This window comes from Ailuropoda melanoleuca, chromosome 17 (genome assembly GCF_002007445.2).
Source record: "Ailuropoda melanoleuca isolate Jingjing chromosome 17, ASM200744v2, whole genome shotgun sequence".
In the NCBI taxonomy this organism is placed as follows: Eukaryota; Metazoa; Chordata; class Mammalia; order Carnivora; family Ursidae; genus Ailuropoda; species Ailuropoda melanoleuca.
The window spans coordinates 25253397-25258876 of NC_048234.1; the positions used below are offsets into that span (position 1 = coordinate 25253397).

Sequence of the window (5480 nt, forward strand, 5' to 3'; positions counted from 1 at the left end):
TTGCCTTATAATCTTAATAGATCATTTTGAACATGGGAGAAGAAATGAACTCTCAAAAGCACGAACAAATTTATTTTTTAAAACTGTAACGTAAATTTTTGATAAAAAATATATCCAAGATTTGTATACTTTGAATAAATTATGTTTTCATATTTTATACCATAGAGAATAAGCACAGGTTGAAATCATGATAAATGTAGAAAATACTACAAATGGAGTTCAGTTAAATAGCTGAAGAGGAAAGAATAAAATTTTCAGTATGAAAGTATGGATTTGTCAAGTCAGGAGGATAGAATGTATTCTATTTCACAGTACATCATGATTGGTAACTTTTAAATAGTTGCACTTATGATGTGACAGCCATTGGTTGCATTGCTGCTCTGGACCATGTGAACATTTGGGGTGAGCCTCGATGAGAGGGATGGAGACAAAATCTCTTTCGCTGGTTGTGAGAGGGTTCCTTTGTATGACTTGGGTCCAGACTGGGCAACGTGAGGCGGGAGGGAGTCAAGGAAGACTGACTTTGAGAATGCTTGTCCTCAAAATTGCTAATTTGGGCCCTAGTCTGGGGTTTGCTTTCACTAGCAGTGGTTCTGTGGTGGAGGCTGAGGGTCAGCAGGTGGGGCTTAGAGGCAGGATTCCAGCCAGCAGAGAACTTCAGTGCAAACAGGGCCACTGAGGCAGACATCGGTTCATGTAGACAATGTCAGAGGCTGTGGTGAAGGTGGTTGGGACAGAGGGGGAAATAGACAGGAAATGCCCACTGTATCTCCCCTCTGGGTACCCCAAAGCACACCAACACCCCTTGGATAGAGGCTTCCTCTGGCCAGTTGTGCCAACACACTTGGGATGCTTCCTACACTGCTCACGACGAGCCAGGCTCCAAGCTGGTGGAAAATATCACTGACTCCTGCTCAAAGAAGGGGACAAAAACATAACAGGGCATATTTTTAATCTCTCCCATGTGATTAAGACTAGTACTTGAAGTAATGTTTTATAAACAGTTTAGTCATAAGCACCTCACTAGGCATGTCTTCTGTGACAAAATTTATGTTCTGTTTGTGATCGGCTCTGCTGGTTTACTTGGACTGAGCCAAGACTGATGGTGTGGGACCTTGTGCCAGTTGCTGCCTAGCTCTAGCACTGGGAGAGCTTTGAACAGGAAGGAGTGGCCACCAGCCTTTCCTGCACCACCTCCTCTGTGAGAGGAAGCTGTACCTGGAAGAAACACTCAGTGAAACAAATCCGAGAGATTTAAAAATAACCACGTGGGGCCATTTATTTGGCTAGCAAATAGTGCATGTTTCTTGCCACAATGATTTCTGTCCTGCACAGTGTCGGCAAAGCCCAAATTGGCGATTGCTTTACCTAAGGTGGAATGTTAATGCCAGTTAGAAATCAGCCAAAGATTCATGCTCTATTTGAGGGGAGAGACCACACCGCGTTCGTTTCTGGATTTCCAGTACCTTGTTCATGGGGGGGGGGCACGTCTTAGCCCTGACTGCACCTACAAACCCTGGGGGAGCCCTGAAAAATACTGCTGCCAGAATCCCACTCCAGACCAATTAAATCAGAATCTCTCAGAGATTGGGTGCTGGCATGTTCTCTTTTTTTAAAGCTTCCCAGGTGATTGTAATGTACAGTTAAGGCTGCTCGGCTAAGCTATCAAGCTAGACGCATAGCATTTATTCAGTGAGCGTGCAATGCTCTGTCTGAACTTGGCACAAGTAGCTGGTGTAAATACTAGTATAACTGAGAACCGAAAGGATGGGGAAAGGGCTGTATCCTTCCAGTTAGCAAGCTGCAGAACGAGAATGGCTCATCCGGAGGGGCAGTCTTTAACGGTGTGTGCGCGGGAGGCCGGGGCTGGTGATTTGAGGTGGAAGCTGGGAGGCAGCAGCATTTCTAAGACTGCTGCTTCTGGCCAGAAGTCCAGGGCTGTGGTAAAATCATTAGAATTTTAAAGTTGTATCACATCTGCAGCTTCTTGTGGAAAAAATAACCTCTGCGTGGATTTTCCCATTTGCTCATGTGTCTGAGATAGATGCAGTACCTCGGGGAAAAATTGGCCCATTGACCCTGGCAGAGGGACAAGGTTGGCCATTCTCTGCGGGTCTGAAATACACAACCCTGACCACTCAGTTCTTTGAGCCTTACATTTGTGCCAAAATGTGAATCTGGGCCTAAGGGGTTTCCTAGCCCTCATATTTTTTAATTTCTCAAATCCACAGAATGATGTACGAGTTTGTACACAAGACAGATGTTAAACATTGAACTAGCATTTCTGGTGAGAGAGACTTAAGGAATATACTGAGAGGTTACTTAATGGCTGTTTCTTTTTTCTTCTCTCTCTTCTTCTCTGGAAAGGGGAATCAGGATATATGCATGCACACAGGACTACTTTCGTTAGTATTTTTCTTTGCAACTAGTTCTCTATGGGCATATCCCTCATCTTTATTATTGACTGTTTAGCTGGTGTTCCAAATGTGGACTGACATATGACTATCCAGAAAGAAAGAACATCACACCTAGTGTTGCAATGTTTTTCACTGCTACTTGTATCCCCTAGTAACATGTCTTAATAGCAGAGACATGTTTGAACATTTTGGGAGCTTGCTTAATAACTTAGATAAGCTACTTTAGGTTGTCAAGAAAATAAAAGAATGAATGGAAAGACAAATAGATAAATAAATGGGTGGAGGACCAAAATAGCAACCTCTGACATCCATGGCTGGCCCATGATTTGTTCTGTATTGCAAAACTGGCCCATTTTGGCTTTAGCTCCATCCAGGTCTTGTCTACGTAGAAGGAGCTACATCTGCTGATTGCTGGTGAACCCAACATTGATTTCACTAGTGGTAGATTTTACTCTTTTCTGGTTATCGACTAGAATGTCACCTGTTTCCTGTGTCCCTGTGTCTGTAATTAATAGTGAGGGCAGAATAAAGTGAAATGTTTAGGATATATTGCAAGAACAGAATTAACTTTTTTTTTTAAAGATTTTATTTATTTATTTTGACAGAGAGAGACAGCCAGCGAGAGAGGGAACACAAGCAGGGGCAGTGGCAGAGGAAGAAGCAGGCTCCCAGCAGAAGAGCCTGATGTGGGGCTCGATCCCAGAATGCTGGGATCACGCCCTGAGCCAAAGGCAGACGCTTAACGACTGAGCCACCCAGGCGCCCCAGAATTAACTTTTAAAAAACATGCAACTTTATCATCTTTCATTCTGTGTATAGTCTTATACAGCTAATAACAGTGACAAGTGTCTTTGGAAGCTTGCTGCCACTAATAAGATCAGACAAACGTTACTACATCTTGGGAATCTTATAGTTAGAAACCTGGAGTTAGCCAGTCCATTTTATAGATGAGGAAAGAGAGATCCTCAGAGACTGATTTGTCTCAGGACATGCAACAGCACAAGACTAGGACCCAGATGGGACATAACTGGTCAAACTGGGTCAGGTAGCAACGTCTGATGTGGATCCCTTGTCATAGGACTGAGTCCTTTTTTTCTGCAGATATGGAAAATCTATTTGTCAATAGATTTGGGAGATGGGGATAGGCAGCAATAAAAGGTGGGGAGAAAGGGAGGGTGAGTATTTGTCTAGGTAGTACTGAACTTCCTCCTCGCTATGGCTAATATCATTCTAGCAGCTTGGGCTGTTGGGATTTCCATAGACTGGGACTCAGGGGCACTTAGGAACTGATTGAGACCTGAACTGGTAGCTTATGTGAAAATGTTTGGGTTCAGGAACGAACGGTCAAGAAAGAATTCTTGAGGTGTCTTTGGTGCAAAAAAGGGTAGTTTTATTAAAGCACGGGGATGGGACCTGTGGGCAGAAAGAGCTGCTCTGGGGTCCTGAGGGGTGGTTGATTATATACTTTCATGTTTGGCGGGGGTTAGGGATAGCATAAATCTCTAAGGAATTTGGAAGCAAGGTTTCTAGGACCTTGAGGGGCTAGATGTATGAAAGAGGGCATTTACTACTGTCTAGTAAAACCTTAGTCAAGGGACTCTTCAGATGTGTATCAGTGGGCCATATGCTTAGAAAATGATTGCTAACATATATCTTGGTGGGTGGAGATAAAGGAAGTTTCCAAGGGAATTTTTATATGTTAAAGGAGTTTTACAGGATTTTGGAGGTCAGGCTAATGTTAAGCTAAAGCATTAACATCGAGGCAGTGAGTTCCTAGAGAAAATCACTCTGCCTGTCTCAAAGACTTGCCGATGATCTGTTAGTTGTAAGGAAATTTAATTTTTTTCTTTGCTTTTGTTCTCCACACTAGTGGCCACATCTTACTGCCTCAGAACCAGCTTGGGGATGCCTCACTTCTGTCTCTTGACCAGGTAACCCATGGCCATGACAAACATACCCTTCCTGCTCTGGTAGTCATTTCGGCAGTCCCTAGTCACATGTGGCCCCCTCCACGTAGGACCTGCATTGGTTTAATTTTGCACCTGTCTCCAGTACTCAACTTCCAGCCCGGACATTTTAGGGATAAAATAAGAGTAAATATGACAAATTAAACCTTGAGTATGACAACAGTGATAGCATTCCTTAGACAAAGAATGTGCTGAGGAAGGAAAGAGTGAACTATCAATACCATTGGTATATTACTCAGATAGATGTCAGTGGGGTCCTATTGCACTGTCCACATGCAGGAAAGCTCTGGGAAGTTAAGTCACTCTTAAGTACTTTCAACCTAGAGATGTGCTGTGCTGAAGAGTACATTTGACTGGGGGTCTGAAGACCTGGGTTCTAGAGCTAGTTCTGCTAGTGGAGAGCTGCTTTACCTTGGCCATGTTACGTTTCCTCGTTGGGTCACCTTTGCTCATCTGTGTCATGAGATAGTGAGACAAGGAAACCTCTAGATTTTCTTTTGGTTCTAACATCCTAACTAGTGTTTCATGAACCTAATTATTGCTTTCACTCTCCCATCCATGGGCCACTGATGGCAGCGTGTGGAGAGGTGGTGGACAGTGACCCGGGCGACACCTGAGGGTTAAGCACTGATCCATTGACAACCAGTTCACCAGCTGTGGTAGCCTGTAGTGTCACTTCACCAGGTGGGCCATGTGACCTGTAAACTTCACCGAGCATGCTTATCATTCCTTTTTCCCCTCGAAACAGCCACTCACTTTGAAGAAACTTCCAAGTCTTTCTCCCCAGCCATAACCTCACCAGCCTCTAGCAGGCATGGAGTGGTACACTGATTCCCCCTTTTCGTGCTCAGCACCTGAGACTGAACCTCAGTCCTAAGCCACAAAAAGGGAATAGTTAAGAGCAAATAGTTAATAATTAATACCTCTTGGAGAGCTGTTAATGCAGCCTGATGAAACAAGCCATATTTTTATTTAGAGAGCCCAGAATCTGAAACACAAAGGATAACTTTTAAAATATTCTTGAACTTTAGGTTTCATTTTTGGTTCCAAAAAACATCGACCACATATAAATCTTTACCTATAGAAGTATCCTATG

The 5480-nt window shown here is 43.5% G+C and overlaps 1 protein-coding gene across 1 annotated transcript in view; it reads left to right on the plus strand.

Annotated features, from left to right (window-relative positions):
- The window catches only part of C17H9orf135 (chromosome 17 C9orf135 homolog), a 194825-nt gene extending 189811 nt beyond the window's left edge, over window positions 1-5014 (plus strand). Inside the window, exons 9-10 of the mRNA XM_034646840.1 lie at window positions 4288-4348; window positions 4961-5014. The gene's annotated coding sequence lies outside the window, so the exon portion shown is untranslated. The remainder of the gene's footprint in view (window positions 1-4287; window positions 4349-4960) is intronic.
- The last annotated feature ends 466 nt before the right edge of the window (window positions 5015-5480 follow it).